This window comes from Macrotis lagotis, chromosome 7 (assembly GCF_037893015.1).
Source record: "Macrotis lagotis isolate mMagLag1 chromosome 7, bilby.v1.9.chrom.fasta, whole genome shotgun sequence".
Taxonomy (NCBI): domain Eukaryota; kingdom Metazoa; phylum Chordata; class Mammalia; order Peramelemorphia; family Peramelidae; genus Macrotis; species Macrotis lagotis.
Genome location: NC_133664.1, coordinates 206,407,598 through 206,430,455, shown reverse-complemented (window position 1 = coordinate 206,430,455; position 22,858 = coordinate 206,407,598). Strand labels below are relative to the sequence as shown.

Here is a 22,858-nt window from a genome sequence, read left to right as displayed (position 1 = left end):
CATTCCAGGCTCTTCAATCCCTAAATGTTGATGCAGTCAGGTCCTGCACAATCCTTACTGTGGCGCCTTGCTATTTAAATTGTTTCTTTCTGGCTGCTTGCAGAATTTTCTCTTTTATTTGATAGTTCTGGAATTTGGTCACAATATTCCTTGGTGTTTTCATTTTAGGATCCCTTTCCAGAGGGGATCAATGTATTCTTTAAATAACTATTTTGTCCTCTAGTTCCATGATATCAGGGCAGTTTTCCATCACTAAATTCTGTACTACTAAGTCCAGGCTCTTTTTCTCTTCAATGTTTTCAGGAAGTCCTATAATTTTCAAGTTGTCCCTTCTTGATTTATTCTTGAGGTCATTGGTCTTGCTGATGAGATAGTTTACATTTTCTTCTAGTTTTTGATCTTTTGGTTTTGTTTAACAGAACCTTGTGGGCTGTAATCCTGTTTGTTCTAGGAAGAGTTCGGCTTCTGGGAAGCTGAAATGAAGGTATGGAGACTGAAGTCCTCCAGACCAGAGGAGTCCCACAGATTATGTCTGCAACTCTCTTGCACTGGAATTCACCCTCTAGTCCTGCTGGTAAGCCTCAGACTGTTAGATCCACAGCCCTTCATTTCTATAGCTAATGCCTCTATGCCCCAGTTGGTTCCCAGACCACGGCTCCCACAGTCAACACCTCCACAGTTGATCCCAGGCTAGACCAGCTCTCACCCCCCTGGCAGCTCTCTGCTCTCTGTGCCCATCTCACCCTTGATTCCTGAAGACAAACCTTGAGGTAGATGTTCTCTTAGCTTCTTTTTCTGGGTTTTCTTAATCACATTTCTGTTAAGAGGTTTGTTTCACATTATTTCTGAGGGGAAAGGAGGAGACCTTAACACAGTGCCTGTCTTCTCTCTGCCTTTTATGTTATATGTACCTTGAAAGGCTTTGTTCCTCCCCCTTTGTGCCTATCTCTGGTTGAGGTCACAATCTGACTGATACATTTGTCTTCATAAGTTTTCCCCACCCTACTCATTATACTAATGAGCAGAACAGCTACCTCCTTGAACATGTTTAATGTATAATGATTCAGACCCTAGGTTTACTCAGAACTAGGTAGGACAGTCCTCATCAAATCTCGGGTTTTGATCAGATTGAGATTAAATCTTTTGTCTTATCTCATGTACCAGCCCACAGGCAATAATATAGGGAGAACCCAGTCTTTGTAATGTAAACTACCAATCCTCCCTTCACATTTTTTATGGAACCCAAACACCCTTATATTCTTCACAATTCTCATTTTCCTTTTTTTAAATATGAATTTGGGTTCCATACCTTATTAGTGTTTCCTTTCTTAAATCACAATCCTTGTTATTGACATGACTAGTGCCTTTTTTTTCCTATCCAGATTTTTTCTTTCTTGTTATCAGAGACATGGGTCCATCTTATTTTCCAGCTTTGCCAACTCTCTAATGTCGCTGCTTTTTTCTTTTACTACTTCCTTATTGTCATCTAAGTTTTAGGTAGCAACTTGATAGATTCAATTGACCACAAACTCCTCCTTCTCCAATCAACAGATTGTCTAATATAACTCTATGTTGAATAACTCTCTCTCTTGTTTGCATGACCTAGGCAGCCAGCAAGTCCAGGGCCTTAGCTGTTTAATTGATAATTGTTTCCAAAAAAAGCTTAGAATATAATCAGGATATAAATTGGGGTTCCATAGCCCTAACTTCCATCCTGTACCCAGGTAGCAGGCTTATAAGTCTAGATAACAGCATCCTGACAAATCCTTGGCAGATGCGGATATGCCATGTTTATCACAATTTTTCTTTACTGTAATGGATCCTGACAAAGGATACAGGTACCATCATTACATCTCACATGAGTCTCAGTCCACCTATCTCTGTAAATTGTACAGTCTAGAATATATGTGCCCCACTTCTGGATATAAGTCCACAGACATTTGCTACTCCCCAGGAAAATATCCTGTCCAGACTGGCATAAACAGTAGTCACCCTGAACTGACTCAGTCATATGCCACTGATGTTTCTCTCCTCTGGACCAAAATCTTGTGCCACAGTGCACCTCTGACCAGGGACTGAGAATCTAGGCTGGATTCAGGGGGACTGGCACCCAAGGTCAATTCTCAAACTGCCATGGACCACTGCAAATCCTATAGTTATCCATACCAAAAGACTGGGCAATGACTTCTGTCAGCTAGATTTTCCTCCCACCACTACTAATACCCTGTTCTCTAAATCAGAGATAGGACTCTCCCTAGATTGGATATACAAACTCATGTAGGATATAATCATATCCTACCCAATAATTGCCACCCAATAATCTCGACCTTCTTTTCTCTCAATGGAGTTTATCTTTACCCTGCCTCTCCTTCTCCCTTCCACAAGGACAGGGGATAAGTAGGGATGTCACACTTATAGATTCAAAGGGAAGTTACAGGTATCAAAAGGGACAGACCCCCCTGACTAACAATGTATGCATAGGCGAGGGATAGTGGAGATGAACTGGTCCAGTGTCTCTCCTTCTCTCTTCTCCCCTGGAGACATCTGATGTTTTTCTGCATCTTCTGAATCTCTTTCAAAAAATCTTCTCCAGCTTAGGTGACTTGTTTCAAAGCACATGTTTCATCACAAGACAGTAAGACTCTGGAGCTTATTACAATTTACATTTTGCCTTGTTCACTGTCATATTGACATACATACTTCAATTTAACACGATAAACTTCCATAACTATTTTCCTGCATGTGTAAACACTACTGGAAATTATCATATTAATTTAAACTTGTAACATATACATTTTTTTTTTCCTGGAAAACTTTTTTATTGTGGGTGAAGAAGCAGGGCAGTTGGACAGTTTAGATGATTCCAATCTTGTTGGCAACATCTAAAGCATCATAGTCTGGAGCAAGCCGGACATAGGCCTTCTTCTCTCCATAAGGCTGGATCAGTGTGTTGACCTTGGCCACATCAATGTCATACAGCTTCTTTACAGCCTGCTTGATTGGTGTTTGTTGGCCTTGAAGTCCACAATGAAGACCAGGGTGTTGTTATCCTCAATCTTTTTCGTAGCAGACTATGTCTATGACTAGGTCAGGGGGAACTTAATGATGGCATAGTGATCAAGCTTGTTTCTCCGAAGGACACTTTTCCAAGGGTATTTTGGCTGCCTTTGAAGCCTTAGCGTCTTGGGTCTCCAGAAGGTGGGCAAGGTTCGGATCTTCTTCTTTTTGTGGCTGTGGACGCCCTTCAACATGGCCTTCTTGGCCTTCAAGGCCTTGGGTTTGGCTTCTGTCTTGGGGGGTGGGGTTAACGGCTTCCTTCTTGGCCTTCAGCACCATCTTGGAGAAACGATCTCAACATATACATTTTTTAACCTTTTGCTCTCAATATGAAAATACTCAAACATCCTTAACCAAAATGAAATTTTTTCCAAAATATTCCCAAATATACCATAGATCTTCCTTTTACTGATGTACTTATCTGACTCATATTCCTTTCTTTAAATTAGACTAAAACTCTCTTGTCCCCCAAACTGAAAAACCAAGGAGTTTTACTTTATATTGAGAACAAGCCCCCAAACTATTAGAAATAACTCATGAATACTTAGTCCAAAGTAATTAAAATGGCTTTTTTAAAAATTAAGACATCTTAATAAATGGCACACCTCTCTCAAGGGGAGAGGTGTCCATTTTATTCATTCTTGTATTTCTTTGGGGTACAGCTGTAGTAATATTAGTACTGGGTCAAAAGGGAGAACATAGTCTAGTAACTTCTTGGAATTATTATCAAATTACATTTCAGAATAAGTAGAACAATTCACAGCTCCAATAATAATTCATCAGTGTCCTTGTTTTTCTGAAGTCTCTTCCCACAGTTGACATTTTCCTTTTTGTCAACTCTGTCAATATAATGAATGTGAGATAGAAGCTCAAAGTTGTTTTCTTTTTCTTTTCCTAATTATTGGGGTTTAGAAATGTTTTCCCTCTATATGATCATTTGGGTTTCTTCCCTTAACTTCCTATCTATATCCTTTGGTCATTTATCAATTAAGGATGGCTCTTATTAGAAATTTGAATACCATTACATCTCTTGAAGATGAGATCTTTATCAGGAAAACTTGCTACAAATATTTTCCCAAGTAAGCTGTTTCCATTCTAATCTTAGCTATACTGGATTTGTTTGCACAAAATTTTTTTAATCTTATGCAATCAAAATTGATCATTCCATCATCTGTAATTCTTTTTCCTTGGACCTCTAATTTATTTATAATGTGACCCATTCAGGTCATGTTCATTTGGAACTTATCTTTTTTTTTTTAGGTTTTTGCAAGGCAATGGGTTTAAGTGGCTTGCCCAAGGCCACACAGCTAGGTAATTATCAAGTGTCTGAGACCAGATTTGAACCCAGGTACTCCTGACTCCAGGGCCGGTGCTTTATCCACTGTGCCACCTAGCCGCCCCTGGAACTTATCTTTTAATATGGAATAAGGTATTGGTCTATATCTAATTTCTCCCAAGTTACTTTCCAATTTTCTCTGTGGTTTTTGTTGAAAAATGAGTCCTTCACACAGTGGTGGAATCTTTGATTTTATCAAACAATAGACTGCAAAGTTCATTTTCATCGATTATGTTTTGTACCTAATCAGTTCCACTGAAATAGATGCTTTCTTTTTAAAAAATAGTACCAAATTGTTTTGATGATTACTGATTTTCAGTAAAACTTAATATCTGATTAATATCCAATACTGATATAATCTCTTATTTACTAGATTTTTCATTATTTTCCTTTAATTTCTTGACCATTTGTTCCTCAAAATGAATTGTTATTACATTTTTAAAGTTATATCAAGTAATCCCTTGAAGCAATAATTGGATAAGTCTTAAATTCTTTTAACATCTATTTTAATTCACAATTATGTTGACACCCACTCCTATTTTCCTTTTTATAGTTGTAGATTCAATAATGTTGAATCGCTGGGTCATGCATTCTTTCCATCTATGTGCATAGTCCTCTGTTAATCATTGTCCCTTTTACTTACGTAAAAAATTCACTGTGTACAAATTCATTCATTTTTTATTATTCTCATGGTTCAAAAAGGTCATTTACTTTTCCCTCTAATTGTTAAGTAATATGATCTCCATCTGAACTAGGTGAGAGAGGGGCATACATGTGCTTCATTCTGCCTAAAAGCATCATTCCAGATTGATGGACAAAGTGCAGAAGCTAATCTGCTTGATTGCATGAGGGCTGGAGTTCATGCAAAATCTTTGAAGAGAAATATTCTTCATTTCTACTTCAAGAAGGCACACATGCTTACAGACTCTCTTGGGGACTGACTTAAGCCATGTGGGTTGACAAAGACAGACTTTATTAGACAGACATGCAGATGAAGCTAGCTCTTCAACATGTCTCTGGTATCTAGTTTGCCTGCCTGATGAATTAAAGCAGTTTTCCTTCTTATTTGAACCCAGAACAAATCTTGCCGCTGCCTCAATAGCTCATTTATTTTTGTGTATTTTATGCTATATTATATGGAATTCCAGCTGGGCTAATTAAAACCCTAAATGGTGGTACTGTTAAAGTACTGCACTCAATATGCCAGCAAATTTTGAAAACTCAACAGTGGTCTTTGGATTAGAAAAAATCAATTTAAGTCTCAGTGCTAAAGAAGGGCAACACCAGAGAAATGTTCAAATTACCAAACAATTGTGTTTGTTTCACATGTTAGCAAGGTTATGTTTACAAACTAGGCAACTTGAACAGAGAATGACCAGATGAGCAGGATGATTTTCAGTGAGGCAGAGGAACTAACTAGAGGTCTAGAAACACATCTGTGTCTGCTTCATTAATTACACTAAAACCTCTGACTGTATGGGTCACAACAAAATATAAACCCCAAAAGTTCTTAGAGATAGGAATACCAGATCATCTTTCTTGTCTCCTGAAGAACTTTTATGCAAAAAAGCAACAGTTAGAACCAAGAATGAAAAGGTAATTTGTTTAAGATTGAAAAGGAGTATAACAAGGCTATATATTGTCATCTTATTTATTTGACTTATTTACAGAGTATATCATGAGAAATGTTAGACTGGATTAATCAAAAGCTAGAATTAAAGTTATAAAGAGAAATAGAAATTTCAGATGTAGATGATAACACTCTGATGGCAGAAAGTGAAAAGGAATTAAATCTCTTCATTAGGGTCAAAGGGGAAAATGTAAAAGCTGACTTGAAACAACATAAAAAAAAATTAAGATCATGGCCACTGCTCCCATTACTTGGTGGCAAATGGAGAGAGAGGAAATGGAAGCAGTGCCAGATTTTATATAAATCTTGGCCTCAATGATCTCAGTCAGCGACTGCATAAAATTAAGAGTTGTTAGCTCTTTGGAAGGAAAATCATGACAAATCAGGACAGCATACTAAAAAGTAGAGATATCACCTTGTTGACAAAGGTCCATATAGTTAGAGCTATGGGTTTTTTTTGTTTGTTTTGTTTTAGTTTTTGTAGGGCAAATGGGGTTAAGTGGCTTGCCCAAAGGCCACACAGCTAGGTAATTATTAAGTGTCTGAGGCCGGATTTGAACTCAGGTACTCCTGGTTCCAGGGCTGGTGCTCTATCTACTGTGCCACCTAGCCACCCTGAGTTATGGTTTATTTTTTCAGCAGCAATATATGGCTATAAGAGTTGAACTATAGGGTAGCTAGGTGGTGCAGTAGATAGAGTACCAGCCCTAGAGTCGGGAAGACTTACATTCAAATCAGACCTCAGACCTTGGTTGTGTGACCTTGGGCAAGTCACTTAACAACTTAAGGTCAAGGTCAACCTAGTGGATATAGACTTGGGATACCCATCATCTTTATGGTATAATGGTCAGGAAAGTTAGTAGCTTTTGACTAAATAAATCATTTCAATAGATTAGAAATATTTAGGAAGGCAAATAGATATTATTCTAGGCTAGTATTTTTCTCTTAGAGGAAACAAGGCAGTCAGACTCATGACCTCTTCCTAATTCACTCTTTAAGACAGGAAATATCTGGCATCATATAGGTAAGATTCCACCCAAAAAGGCAGGCACCTGGAGCAGGCTGATCAAATAAGATGATAGTTGTAAAAAATGCTCACCCTAGTGCCTGACACAAGTAATCCTTTCCCTTCTTCCTTCCTAATCATAAAGAGTAGTGAGCTCTGAAAAAGTTATATAAATTAAATTCACTAAACCCATCTCTATTTTAATTTTTTTAACCTTTTAAAAAACATTTTGAGTTGCAAATTCTCTCCCTCTCTCCCATACCTATTGAGAAGACAAAGTTTTATGATCTCAATTATACATGTAAAGTCATGTAAAATATTTCCATAATGGCCATGTTGAAAAAACAAAAAAGCAAAAAAACATAAAGATTATGAAAAAATATATTTCAATCTACATTTAGATAAAAACCCATTCCTTTTTTAAAAATTTCACCTCTTTCCTCTCTGCTTTCCATAGAGAAACAATGGGGATTCTAGATTGTATGTGTATGTATATATACATATATGTGTACAATATGCACATATTTATAGATATGTACAATATACACATACACACATATTTCTAGATATCAAACTTCCTGTCTATATGTATAGACATGTCACATGGATTCACACATTTCAAGTTGGCAGCACACCCCTCACACTTAGTAAACCAGGACAATTTATTTTTTGACTCATCCAGCCTCTTCAAAGATATTAGTCATATCACACTCACTTTTTCATTTTGACTATAAAAGAATTCATCTCACTAATTTGAAAAGATGAATAGATTTTTTTCTCTTTATTCTATGAAAAGGGTTCTCCACAAGCCCAGAAAAAGATTTTAACTACCAGAAACCAGCTTCTTGAATCTAGCTATCTCATCCTAAACTCCCTTTTTTGCCCAGCCACCTTCCCCCTCTTAAAAAATAAATTTAATCATGAAGCCATTGCAAACAATCCTTGCCTCTATGCAAATATTCTAGGAAGTTCAGTGATTTAGATATGTTGGTTAAAATGCAATAAGATAGATAATGAAAAAATGAAACCAAATATTTTATTAGGAAAGACCCAACTTTAAAGTTAAAAGAATATAATATGGTCTTCCAATCCTACAGCATAATAGCATAAAAGTCAAATGTGCTTCCCTTCTCCCCTTAAAGGATCAACCCATTTCATTAATTGGGGAGTCATTACCCTACATAAAACTCTGAGAAGAGCTAACTAGAGAAAAAGGAGGAATGAATGAATGATAGGGGTTAGAGCTAGAACAAAGAGAAAAAATTGTGTACCTCAAATATCAAATAAGAATCATAGACAATGTGTGCTATATGAATTCTTAGGAAAGAGTGAGGATAAAAGCATAGTTGGAAATAAAGGCCATGTGTTTGGAGGGTTTGTGTAGGAGGCAGAGTGGAATCTGAACATGGTTTCCATGGAGATGATATCCTCTCATATTTTGTTTTGTTTTTGGCCAGGGAAAGGTATATAACGTTGAGTTGAATATGCTGACTTGTTCTTCAGGGTCCTATCATTCCTGAGATCCAGCTTCTACTTCCCTTCATGCCTGTTTACATTAGGCATTTTCTTTATGGTGCAGATTAAAAAATTAATTCATAAAGTACTAAATAGGCTTACTATGCCACAAACTTAAAGATTTAGAAAGGCAGAATAGTCATCTTTTCATTGTCAGTATTCTTTACTTCCATTATAAGAGAATTCAATACATGTTAAGTGCAAATATTTTTAGAAATTCCTGTTTAAACTCACAAATAAACAATAATCAATATCTTACTCTACCTTTTATAATGATTCGGAGTAGTAAGAAGACTTAATTAGTAAAATCTAAAATTACATTTGTCTTAGAAGAGTCAAAATAAGGGGCAATTGGTGGCACAGTGGCCATGGAGTCAGGAGGACCTTGAGTTCCCATCTGAATTCAGATACTTAGTAATTACCCAAGTGTGGCAAAGGGGAGGGAGAGGAAATGGAAGCAGTGCCAGATTTTATATAACTCTTGGGCTCAATGATCTCAGTCAGAGACTGCATAAAATTAAAAGATGTTAGCTCTTTGCTTTGCAATCCCTTCCTCCCCCCCCAAAAAAAAGTCAAAATAAAAACATAATGTCATAATGTCACACCTCCTATCAAGAGAAAAGGAAGGGGATAAGATGGAGAAGTATGAAATCAACAGAGTTCCAGATTTGAAACCAGCAGAGATCTGAGTTCGCATCTCTGACATGATTACTTCCTCTTTTTGAGTCTTTTACTAGAAACAGAAAAAAGAGAGAAGATAATTCCATATGAGAACCAGTTTTCTGAGCAAGGGGGCAATAACATCCTAGGGGGAAAAAGACATAATTATTTGGATATTTTCTATAATTTTGTGTGGTGTGGACTTGAAGTCTATGCTATCCTTTATCCTCCCTAGTTATTGCTTCACTATATGCATACATACAACCCTTCCTCAAAGATCTTAGGACAATTTTTTAAATGTCTATGATTATGTTTATATTAAGTCAGATCAACTAGAAGAAAAGTGAAGAATTCAATCCAACATTCTGATTTTGGTTTACATCAGGAAATGTTTATCTAAATATGTAAGTCAAAATTTGGGAGAATTATTTGAATTGTTGATTTTAAATTTTCATTAATTATTAATTGTTGAATTTTCATTTAAATATCTTTTATTTCCTGAAATGGAACTTGCTGAAAGAGAATTTCCAGGACTGCTTAATTTATCTTGTTTAATTTCCATGCACAACAAAGTGAAACTGAGGTTTCATAAAGTAAAAGAATAGGAAAAGAAAGGAAAAGATGTCAGTTTATTTATTTAATTTTTATTTTTCCATAGATATTCACTAAGATTAAGCAACTTTCTTCCTGGAAACAATTATTAGAATCTTACTTGTTGATTCATGAGACAAGAATTCTCTGAAGAACTAATAGTTTTTTCCAAGAGTACCTTATAGTTCTTGGATTCCATGATTTTTGCCTCTAAATGCCTCTAACCGAAGAGTTGGAAATGCAAAGTGATGGCACATTTTGAACACATTAAAAAGAAGTGGATTGAGATTCTACTTTGAAAGCTGAAAATGAAATGATAACAGTACATGATCTATTATTCAATTATTCATTCTTATTGTTTTTTACTTAATGAGATTCAATACTTAATATATGTACACATTGGTATCTTGATTTTCTTTCCATTCCTGGCATTTAATATAATGCCTGACACATAGTAAGTGTTCAGTAAGTGTCATAGCAGTAAGCCACTGGATAGTATTGACACTTTCAAATATTATACTTAAGTTGATCTTTAATTTTTTCCCATAATTACTTACCATTTGCAAAGAAGACACCCATTATTACTAAAATTATGATCAGAACCAGAAAACAGAGCCCTGGACTTCCAGCAATAACATGCCACTGGAAGGATGTATTCTCTACAGAAAGGAAAAGAGAAACAATGACTGAAAAAGGCAGGTTGGAAAAACTTGACCTTGTTGGTCAGGGAACATATGTAAGAAAACATGGTAGCATTAGGACCGTAATCCAAGAATCTCTTATCTGGATATTCTCTACAAGAAATAGAAAATGAATTCCCATTAATTAAATATTCAACAAGAGAAGATAAAAATATCAGATGCTATACTGAAGCTGCAAATTGCATTGCCTCAAAGTAAATTATGTGTTTTAAATTTGATTTTTCTTTCTTTAAAATCATTTTCTTCCCACTTTCTTGCCTTCCTTTGCTGAGGATTCTGATATTAAAATTAATTTTGTTCTGTAGTACTAACATCTCTATTTCCCTTTTCCCTTCTTTTCCCTGCTTTCCTGATATTTCAGACAAATGATAACATGACATCATTTCTGAGTCATGAATGCCAACCAACTGAAAAAGAAAACATTGAATTTAACTACCTTGACTCAACACTGAAATGCCAGGGCTCAATTATCAAGGAAATGCTATACCTAAGGCACTGGAAAAATTCAGTTCTATGTAAGTGACTGCTTGATCATTTATCTTTAAAGAGAAATTGATAATGTAGAAATGTGACATTTTCCTTATGTTGCAACAGTTCTGAATCTTGGTGACACCAAGAAAAGAGTCTTCTTTAATCACACCTTGTTTGAAATAAGATATAGAGATATTGGAGTCATTAGGGATGGTGCTTAACCTAATTAATTCCTTTTCTTTAGTGAAATTATGCTTATTTTTCCTGCTTTGCTTTTCTTAGGGGGGAGTGAAGTGTCAGTTATGATTCACTCATCCCTAAAGGATTAAATTGAATGAGTGACTTTGTGGGAAAGAAGGGCAATTTGTATTCTGAATTTTTTCATTGGAAAAAAAATATGCTCTAGAAAGATAGCTTTTCACATATTCTAGCTCTGTGACCATGAACAAATCATCCAATCTCTTCTTCAACTAAACAACTCTCTAAGACTACAGGTTATAAAAGTTTCTGGAAGTTTCCAGACCAAAAAATTCCTTAAACTAATGAAATAACATTATGAGAAATCCTTCTCTCTTCTTTATTTCTTATTTCCCTCATCCCTGAAGAAGTCTATAAGAAATAATGAACTTGATGATCTTAGGAAAAATATGGATACACTTGCATGAAATAATGAAGAGCAAAATAAGCAGAACCAAGAGATTGCTGTATATGGCAACAAAAATATTGTTTTAAAAATAACTCTGAGTGAAAAGATAGTTTGACTATGATGAGTACCCAAATTTGTTATTTTATTATTTATTATATTTAGATATTATATTTATATTATATTATTATACCAAAATTATTATTTTTTGTTATTTTGGGTATTTTTTGACTACTATAAATACCCTTCAAAGAACATATAAAGGGGGCGGCTAGGTGGCACAGTGGATAGAGCACCAACCCAATATGCATCCAGAGAAAGAATTGATAAATAGAAGTATTTATAGAATGGTTTTAAATTTACATGTGTATGCATGATACCTATTGTCCTTTGAACACTCTTTGACTTATAGACATTAAGTTCTTAAAATATATAACCTATAATTAAAAATGATATTCCCAATTATAGTCTGACTAGAATATTGTACATTGGGACTATGGTCTCCCTTGGTCTCTTTTAAATAAGTTGAATATATTCGCTTTTGGGGATTAATATAGTATATTTTTATTCATATTAAAATTGTAATCCACTAAATCCTCCTCCTTGAATTACTGCCAGAAAAACTACTCTTTTTTTAAACTACTTCTCGGGATGGCTAGGTGAATAGAGCACCGGCCCTGGAGTCAGGAGTACCTGGGTTCAAATCCAGCCTCAGACATTTAATAATTACCTAGCTGTGTGGCCTTGGGCAAGCCACTTAACTCCATTTGCCTTGCTAAAAAAACAAACAAACCAAATTAACTACTTCTCTACCACCTGTACTTTTTGAAGTTGATTTTTTACCTCAGTTGAAAGCCAGCACATTTACTTATTAAATTTAATCTTCTTAGATTTAAACCAATTTACTAGTTAATTGAGGCATTTTGGATTCTGTCTCTCACTTGATGACTGTTAGCTGTCCTTTCTTTGTGTCATTTGCATCTTTGATAGACAAACCATCTGTGCCTTTATCTAAGTCATGTTCAGTGACAAAAATTTATGCATGTATCTTAGAGGTAGTATTCCACTAGAAACCTCCTTCCAAGTTGACATTGGACCACTATATCTGACCATTAAAGCAATTCTTAATTTCCAACTGTTTAGTACATATTTTTCCATCTTGTCTACAAATATTGCTTGAAACTCTTTGCCAAATTTTTGCTAAACTCTATGTAAACAAAGACCTGTAGAAACATGGCCAAGTCTAAACCTGACTCCCAACACTGTCACTACCACCTAAAAATTAGCAAGAAATGGGCAAATAAAGTAAATGATCAACAAACAAATAGTGGTTTGGAAAGAAATTAATCATAAATAAAAAACCCAAAGGAAAAGTGTCAGAAATACTAAAATGAATGAGTAAATAATAAAAAATATTCTGATACAGTGAATAAGGATTATGAATTGAAAGAAAATAAGACAATGCTAGTTGCTAGGAAAAATACTGCAAAGACAAGAAAACATTAGAAATGATAATAGAGGAATTGTGGGTTTCTAGAGCAGTTTACTTTATCCGTAAAATAATTAAAGGAAGAAATAATTATGGAAATTAGAAATTTAGAATTAGAAAAATTAGAAAATTAGAATTTATCCAAGAAGACTTTACAAAGACAAACTTCTTTTTATCTTGGTTTCAATGGTTTTGTTTGTGCAAAAGTTTTTTAATTTAATGTAATCTGAATTATCTAGTTTGTTTTTAATGATGTACTATTCCTTGATCTCCTAGTTTGTTTATAATATTGTCTTTTATATCTAAATCCTATTCTCAGTTTGATCTTATCTTGGTATAGGGTGTGAGATGTTGGTCTAATCCAAGTTTCTTCCATTCTAACTTCCAATTTTCCCACAGTTTTTTTTTTTATCAAAGAGAGAGTTCCTATCCTAAAAGCTGGATTCTTTGGGTTTGTCAAACAGCAGATTACCATTATCATTTCCTGCTGTCTCTTTTGTGCCTAGTCTATTCTGCTTTATTTCTTATCCAGTACCAGACAGTTTTGATGATATTTTACAATATAATTTTAGTTCTGGTAAGGCTAAGTCACCTTCTTTTGCACTTTTTTTTCATTAAATCTCTGGATATTCTTGACTTTTGTTTCTCCATATAATTTAGTTACAATTTTTCCTAGCTCGTCAAAGTAATTTTTTGGAAGTTTGATCATTAAGGCACTAAATAAGTAGTTTAATTTGGGTAGAATTGTCATTTTTATTATATTAGCTTGGTCTATCCATGAGCAGTTGATATTTGCCCAGTTATGTAAACTGATTTTATTTGTGTGAGAAGTGTTTTATAATTGTTTTCTTTCTATTTTTTTAAGGTTTTTCTAAGGCAAATGGGGTTAAGTGGCTTGCCCAAGGCCACACAGCTAGGTAATTATTAAGTGTCTTTGACCAGATTTGAGCTCAGGTACTCCTGACTCCAGGGCTGGTGCTTTTTTGTGCCACCTAGCCACCCTATAGTTATTTTCATAGAGATTCTGAGTCTGCCTTGGTAGATAGACTCCCAAGTATTTTCTATTGTCTGAAGTTGCTTTAATGGGATTTCTCTTTCTAGCTCTTCCTGCTGCATCTTGCTAGTAATACATAGAAATGCTGAGGATTTATGAGGGTTTATTTTATATCCTGCAGCTTTGCTAAAGTTGCTAATTGTTTCTAATAATTTTTTAAGATGATTTTTTAGGATTCTTTAAGTATACCATCATGTCATCTGCAAAGAGTGAGAGTTTTGAATAACTACTTCTTGAATGAATGAATGAATTCTTAGGTAGAGGTAAAACTCATAATAGAGGAGTTATTCAGATTGCTCCTAACTCATGAATAACTGGAAATGAAAAAAGGCTAGAGGGTCAAAAGCAAACACTCCAAAAACCCTCATAAGGCCCTGTCTACAATTTCTAGTCAACTTGGGTAAAGCATCTGTTTCTATTCATATGTCTTTTTTTCAAGACCAAGATTTTTTTTTATTTCTCATTAGAAGATGAGAATTTGAAAAAGAGGGACCTTTATCCTATTGTATGAACAAGAAACCATCTCCCTCAGTATAGTCCACATAATTCCTCAGGGAACATATTGAATTAAGAGAATTCTACTTCATTTAACAATGGAAGATTATCTCTTCAATCCCATGACTCATTTGAAAAACATTCTTATATGGAAAGCTAAGTGAGGAGGATTCTGTTGCACCCTCATTCAAAGTTAGATATCAAATGTTAACCATGACAGTACAAAGGAGGGTGGAGCTGGGGACATAACTAAATGATATTTGATATTAACTATAAAATCCATTAGGAAAGCAGGGAGTTGGGGACAACCTAGAACAGTTGATTTTAAAATTATAATTCAGTAACTTTTCTTTCATAATTATAAATTGTTTCATAGAACAGTTGAATCAATTCACAGTTCTATCAGAAGCATATTAGTGTACTTATTTCTTCACAAGTCCTTCAATGTTGAATTTTATTTTTTATCATCTTTGCTAAATATCATGAGTGTGAAGTTATTGCTCAGAATTATTTTAATTTGTATTTCTCTGATTATTAGTGACTTTGAATACTTTTTCAAATGGTTGTTGTAAACGGAACACAAGTCCTTTGTTAATACTACCTTGTTTCTTTTCTTGAATAACTTTTATAGTCTTTGTATTAAATATCTGTCCTTATGATTGTTCAACCACAGATAATTGAGCCAAGGTGAATGGTTTAATGAGATAAGGTTCACATGAACTATTATTTGTTGGAAGATGTAAATTACCAGCTCTAATAAGATTGTTGCCCAGCTGGGCCGTTACCAGTTGTCCTGACCCATGGCTTGTCACTGGACTCTATTGATGCTGGAGGAGTCATTTAAATCCAATTCACTTATAAGTCAAGACATCACCTTCCTAATATCAATGATCTTCTTCGAAAAAAAAAGAATGAACAACAACAAGATGCCAGAAGCTTTACTTCTTCCTTAGGCTATCACTCTAACTTTGGCATTATATAGTTGTTAGAATGTTAATTTTCCTGAAAATATTAATTTTCAGGGTATATTTTCAGAATTTGTTGAATTCACAGGTAACTACTGCTGCTACCCATCTTAGCAAACTGTAGCCAAAATATATCAATTATGGGGGGTCCAGCTTCCCTGGAGTCCTTGGAACCTGACAGGAGGGATAGAGTCGGTGAAATGAGTTGAGTCAACAAAGGGGTAAAGGCAGGAGCAGGTTGACTGACTGTCAGCTGCTTAGATTTATTTTTATAGTCTCAGAATCATATCAAACAAGCAAACTAAAATCATTTCCTTGGTTACAATAGTGTACAATTTTCATCATTAATCATATAGTTCATATGGTTACAAGTCTGATCATGTAGTGGTTACAAGTGTGATTATCAGTCATGTAGTTAATTTTCTTGTCCCTGCTCAGACCGTGAGGACCTCAACCTGCCTGTTGCCTAGTTTGTTGCTGCATAGTAAAGTTATTAATTAAACAGAACTTTCCTGATAATAATCTTGGATATAATTTCTTTAATGGAATGCTTTTATGTTTTTGTACTGCATATCTAATGTTTTTTGATATGCTCCCTTGGCAACCTATAGTGAGGGTAGTTATGTTTGTCCACCTGTCCATTGACTCCTTCAATAACCAATTTTCCTTTCAGCTCTTTTTTTGGTAGATGCTATGGTTTCTATGACTTTTTATTCTTTCCCAATAAACTAAGGCTGTTAGAGTTCATATATTGGTCACCTATACTAACTATTCTCTCACCATCTTTATCATATATTCCTCTGTATGATAAAGGGGGCAAAACTATTAATTTCCCTGGAATTCTATCTGACCCATCTTGTATCTGTTTTCCCTGTATATATTCTGTTGTCTCCCTGGGACTCTTAGTGTTGTATTTTCCAAAGATTTCATAATGTTGAAGCCTTTTGTATGACTCAGGGAGAGGCAATCCTGTTAAATTTCGACAGAGTTTACAATCTGTTTTATTCAAGGAATTTCTCTGAAATCCTTCCTTTATAGTCATTCCACTATTAGGATGAGTAAGTTTTGCAATCAATAATAGACCTATAAATATGAGTATACATGGAATCCCTATAATATATATTGAAGATGGAAATGTTCCATCAGGTGGTGCGGCCTTCTGCCATGAGTCTTCTTGCCATGACTGTGTCAAACAGCTTAGAGAGGCTCCCAACAATCAGTAAGTTATTGTCATTGTCATTTGAAATTTAGCTCTATATAGATAATCTTTGAACTTTTCAGTGACAACCTTCTTCAAAGTCAAGAAATCTAATTTGTGTCTGGGATAGCAAGTGCCATTATCAATAAGTCTTCTGCAATCAATTTAAAGTGACCATCATTCTCTTGGAATAATGCCTACCCTACATTCCTAGAACAGATCCATTTGGATCTTGGTATATATAAAATTATGAAGTGATGAGATAAAAACTGTACTTTATAAATCTTTATAAATCTTTTGATGAAATATAGGATAAATTAGGTAGGAAAGAAACTGAAGTCTGGGTAACTGGTTTGTGGGGTATCATAATAGAAAGTAAACAAATATTTTTAAGCATGCACTATGAAACACAGACTGTGCTCAGTGGTTTATAACTATGTCATTTCATCCTCATAAAAACCCTGAAAGGTAGGTCCATTTTACAGTTGAGGGAATTGAGGCAAACAGAGGTTAAGTGTTTTTCCCTGGATTATATAGCCATCTGAAACTAGTTCTGAACTGAGATTTTCCTGACTTCTGGTCCAGAGCTTTATCCATTGATTTCTTAAATTAATAATGGGTATATCTTCAAGAAAAGAGAGATAATAGCCCCACATTACTCTTCTCTATCACACCTAAGCTGGAGTAGCATTATGTGTTAAATTCTGGGAACTTCAGTTGAAGAAGGAAATTGAAAAGATGGAAGTTGTCAAGAGGACAACAACCAAGAGAAGTCCTTGAATCCAAATCTTATGAGGATTGATTGAAGGAGTCAACCTCTTGTTGACCATGTCATAGTGGAAATTCCTACATGGATGGATGGGATTAGTGGGTCACTGAGGGTGCTTCCAACTTTCCACACCTGTGATTCTGTGAAGTAATAAGGCATTATACAAGATTAATGACATTAGAAATGGTAAAGAAGGTTTGGTATGACAGATCTTGGGGAGAAAGTTGTGAAAGATTGGCAACAGTAGAGACAAAGAACAAGGGAGAGTCAAAGATGCCTCTGAATTTGTGAAGCTGAATACAGTTCCATGACTGCCCATAGTATTATCCAAGATAAATACCATCAGGATCCTTTTATTATCCTAGTCTTTCTCCTCCAGGTTATCTATAAACTATGATACCAGAACTAGACTCAGTACTCCAGCTGTAGTCTGACAATGAGAGTACAGAGATGATAAAACTTCCTTATTCCCAGAAGCCGTACATTTTGGCAGCTACTATATCATGTTACTAGCTCATAATGAGCTTACATCCACAAAAATCCCAAATCTTTTTAATTTTTCAAATTAATTAATTAATTAATTTAGTTTTTAGTTTTTGCAAGGCAAATGGAGTTAAGTGGCTTGCCCAAGGCCACACAGCTAGGTAATTATTAAGTGTCTGAGGCCAGATTTGAACTCAGGTACTCCTGACTCCAGGGCCGGTGCTCTATCCACTGCGCCACCTAGCCACCCCCCCAAATCTTTTTTAAATAAGCTACTAACAGTGCTTTTCATATTTTGTAATTGAAAAATCTATTTTTTTCTACCAAGTCTAAGGCTTTACATTTATCCATGTTTAAGTTCTCCTTATTAGATTCATTCCAATGCTCTGAGAGTCTGTCAAGATCATTTTAGATTCTGATTGTCCTCCAATTTGTTAGTTTTCTCCTTATATGTTTGTATCCTCCCACAGTTAGAAGAGTATGTCAGCCATGCCTTAATTTGATTTTTTTTATGTTTAACAGCATAGACCCAAGAGATCCCCAGACCATGCCTCTGGAGACCTCTTTTCACATTCACAGTAAGTCTTTAATACTTACTTTTGGTGCTTAGCCAGTTTTGAATACATTTAACTACATCATCAGGCTATAACTTTGCATCTTTTCCACAAGAAAACTATACATAGTTGTACATAGATTTTAGCAATGTGTTGAAAATACACACAGACATATATGCCTATGCATTTGTATGTATATATAAGTGATTTATATGTATATGTAAGTGATATATATATATATATATATGTATTTTTATGTATACGTAAGTGATTATTAATCTATTTATGTGTTTTTACTGATACTATTATTCATGATATTTATACTTTATAATTGATGCATTCCTGGAATAACCCTATTTCCAAAACATAAATATGATTGGTTTTGCAATGGCCTTTCTTTTATATTTATCATTACCAAATAAATTCCCTCTACAGTCTTCTTTTTTTTCCTTCAATTTTAAGTTCAAATATTCTCTTTCCCCTGTCCATTGAGAAGGCAAGAAATATAAAACCATTTGCAAATATGTATGGTCATGCAAACAAATTTCTGCATTTGTCATGTTCTAGGGGAAAAAAACAAAAAAAATCTGTACTATGAGTCCATCAGTTCTCCATCTGGAGATGGACAGCATTTTTCATGAATCTTTTGGAATTGATAGGTCATTGTGTTGATCAGAGTTACTAAGCCTTTCACAGTTGATCATCTTCATAGTCCATTTTGCTCATTTCATTTTGCATCAGTTCATATAAATTTCCCCAGGCTTTTCTGGGGGAAACTATCCCCTTCATTATTTCTTATAGTACAATAGTATTTTCTCACAATAATATGCTATAACTTGTTCAGTCATTTCCTAACTGATGGGTATCCTCTCACCTTCCAATTCTTTGCCATCGAAAAAAGTTACTATATTATACACATATACATATATGTCTTCATTTGGGTAAATATTTAAAAATCTATTTGGGACATGAACCTAAAATGATTACATTACTAAAGTTATGTATGGTTTAATAGTTTAGGGATTTTAATAGTTTAGGGATTTTATATTGCTTGATTGGACAAGTTTATAACTCAACCTACATTACTTTAATGTACCTATTTTCCCCCACTGACTCCAGCATTTGTCATTTTGCTTTTCTGTTATCTTAGCCAATCTGAGGGATGCGAGCTGGTACCTCAGAGTTGTTTTATTTTGTATTTCCTTAATTATTAGTTATTTAGAGCTTTTTTTATATGGCCATAGATAACTGACTTTTTTCCTCTGAAAACTCATCCATTTCCCTTGACTTAATAATTGGGGAATGTGTCTTATTTTTATCTATTTGACATAGTTTCTATATATTGTAAAAATTATCTTTAGCAGAGAAACTTGCTGCAAAGATTCTTCCTTTAGTTACATTAGTTTTGTTTGTGCAAAAACTTTTTAATTTTATGTAATTAAAAATATCCATTTTATTTCCTATGAACTTCTTAATCTCTTGTTTGGGCATAAACTCTTCCGCTGATAATAATTCTGACAGGTCATTTCTTCCATGCTCCATTAATTTGCTTATGATATCACCCATCATAACTAATTCATGTACTCCATTTTGAACTTATCTTGGTATATGATGTGAAATGTGGGTCTATGCCTAATTTCTGCCAGGCTACTTTCTAGTTTTTCTAGCAGTTTTTATCAAATAATGGGTTCTTGTCCCAATAGTTAGAATCTTTGGGTTTATCACACACTGGGTTACTGTGCTCATTTGCTTTTATATATTTCATACTTACTATGTTCCATTGATCAATCTCTATATTTCTTTTTTCTTTTTAGTTTTTTTTTGCAAGGCAATGGAGTTAAGTGACTTGCCCATGGTCTCATAGCTAGGCACTTATTAAGTATCTGAGGCTGGATTTGAACTCAGGTCCTCCTGACTCCAGGGCTGGTGCTCTATCCACTGCACCACTTAGGTGCCCCAATCTCTATAGTTCTTAACCAATATTAGAGTTCTTCTTCTTCTTTTTTTTTTTAGGATTTTGCAAGGCAAATGGGGGTTAAATGACTTGCCCAAGGTCACACAACTAATTATCTATAATTATTAAGTGTCTGATGCTGCATTTGAACTCAGTTACTCCTGAGTCCAGGGCCAGTGCTCTATCCACTGCACCACCTAGCTGCCCCTTAGAGTTATTCTTTATAATGAATGGAGGCTAAGCAGTGCAATAAAACATGAGTGTAAATGGAGTCTGACAGAATGATGTTTCATCTATAGTTCTCACCTTTGCAAAGAAGGGAGAAAAGTAGATTTTTTTTTCCCTCATTTTTCAGGGACAAGCCTGTTCTTTATACATCATTAAGTTTCTGATTTTGAACTTCTGTTTAAGGTCATTATAATTATTTTCTTCTTGGTTATATTTACTTTGTTTTGTATCCAGTCATATATATTCCCATGATTCTTTGCATACAGCATATTAATTGGTTCTTATAGTGCTATAATATTTTGTTACATTCATATATTCAGATTGTTCTCTTTATACTCCTCCCAAAAAAGATTCTGAACACTGTCTCCAGGACTCTGGACTCTTCTAGTGAGCTTTCACCTTATTTAGTTACTCCCCACCCCAAACCAAACCTCCATGTTACTTCCTAGTCATTCCCAAATGGCATAGATTTCACTTCACTTCTCCCTCATCTTGTCTTCTTTTTATGTCTTTTCTCTCCCATTGGAATGTAAACTTCTTTATTTTATTTATTTATTTTTATTTAATATTTATTCTCATTTTGTACAAATAATTTTTTTACATTAATAAAATATTCTTGTTTAAGAGTAAACAGAATACCCCCTCCCCCCCATAAATATAGACTTGCTTGAGTGATAAAGTAAAGGGGAGAGGAAAAAAATTAAAATTAAAAAAATAATAGTAATAATTGTAGGTATGGCCAGGTGGCACAATGGATGGAGCACCAGCCCTGGAGCCAGGAGTACCTGAGCCCACATCTGGCCCAGTACACCCAACAATCACCCAGCCATGTGACATGAAAGCCACCTGAACCCCACTACCCTGCAAAAACCAAAAAAAAAAAAAAAGAAAAAAAGACCCCAAATAAAATAAAATTGTAATAATAGTAGGGGTGTCTGGGTGGTGGACAGAGCATTGGCCCTTGAGCCAGGAGCACCTGGGTCCAAATCCAGCCTCAGACACCCAACGATCACCCTGCTATGTGGCCCCAGGCAGGCCACCCAGCCCCAATTGCCCTGCACACCCCAAAAATAATAATAATAAAAAATGTGCTTGAGTCTTTGTTCCAACGCCAACAACTCTGTCATGGGTGGATCGCATTCTTTATGATAAGTCCATGGCAAAAGTTACTTCCATATTTTTCCACAATTGCCATTGCTGATTGCAACTCCCTCCTTTCGTATTTCTCCACTACCATGTACTATATTTTCTCTCTCTTTTCACTCTGACTCTGCTGTAGGGTAGCTGAGTGGCACAGCAGACAGATCCCTAGTCCTGGGGCCAAGGGGCCCTGAGCCCCCACACCACCCCTTAGGCCCAGCATCCACCCAACCCTATGGTCCTGGACAGGCCATCCAATCCCAGCCCCTTGCAAGATGTAAAAAAAGCAAATGTGTTATATCTGACCACTCTCCCCCTATGGTCCATCCTCTCCTCCATCACTCCCATTACCCCCTTCCCCCTGTTCCCCCTCTCTGCTTCTTACTCCAGATGCCTATACCCCATTGAGTATATATGCTGTTTCCTCTCCTAACCACCTCTGATGAGAGCGAAGTTTCCCTCATTCCCCCTTGCCTTCCCCCCTTCTATATCATTGCAATAGCTCATCGTAATAAAGAAAAATCTTATTATATGAAATATCTTGGCCTATTCCCCCTCTCCTTTTTCTTTCTCCCATTACATTTCCATTTTTTCTATTGACTCCATTTTTACACCATATTTTATCTTCAAATTCAGCTTTCTCCTGTGCTTCAACTATAAAAGCTCCCTCTACTTGCTCTATTAACTGAGAAGGTTCATATGAGTATTCTCAGTGTCATTTTTCTATGCAGGAATACATGCAGTTCATCAAGTCCCTCATATTTTCCCCTTCTAGTCCATTCTCTATGCTTCGCTCAAGTCCTGTATCTGAAGATCAAACCTTCTGTTCAGCTCTGGCCTTTCCAACAGGAACATTTGAAATTCCCCTGGTTCATTGAAAGTCCATCTTTTTCCCTGGAAGAGGACATTCAGCCTTGCT

At 35.3% G+C, this 22,858-nt stretch overlaps 1 pseudogene; it reads right to left on the bottom strand.

Annotated features, from left to right (window-relative positions):
- Positions 1-2,813: 2,813 nt before the first annotated feature.
- LOC141493974 (large ribosomal subunit protein uL23-like) lies at positions 2,814-3,336 on the bottom strand (annotated as a pseudogene).
- Between the last annotated feature and the right edge of the window lie 19,522 nt (positions 3,337-22,858).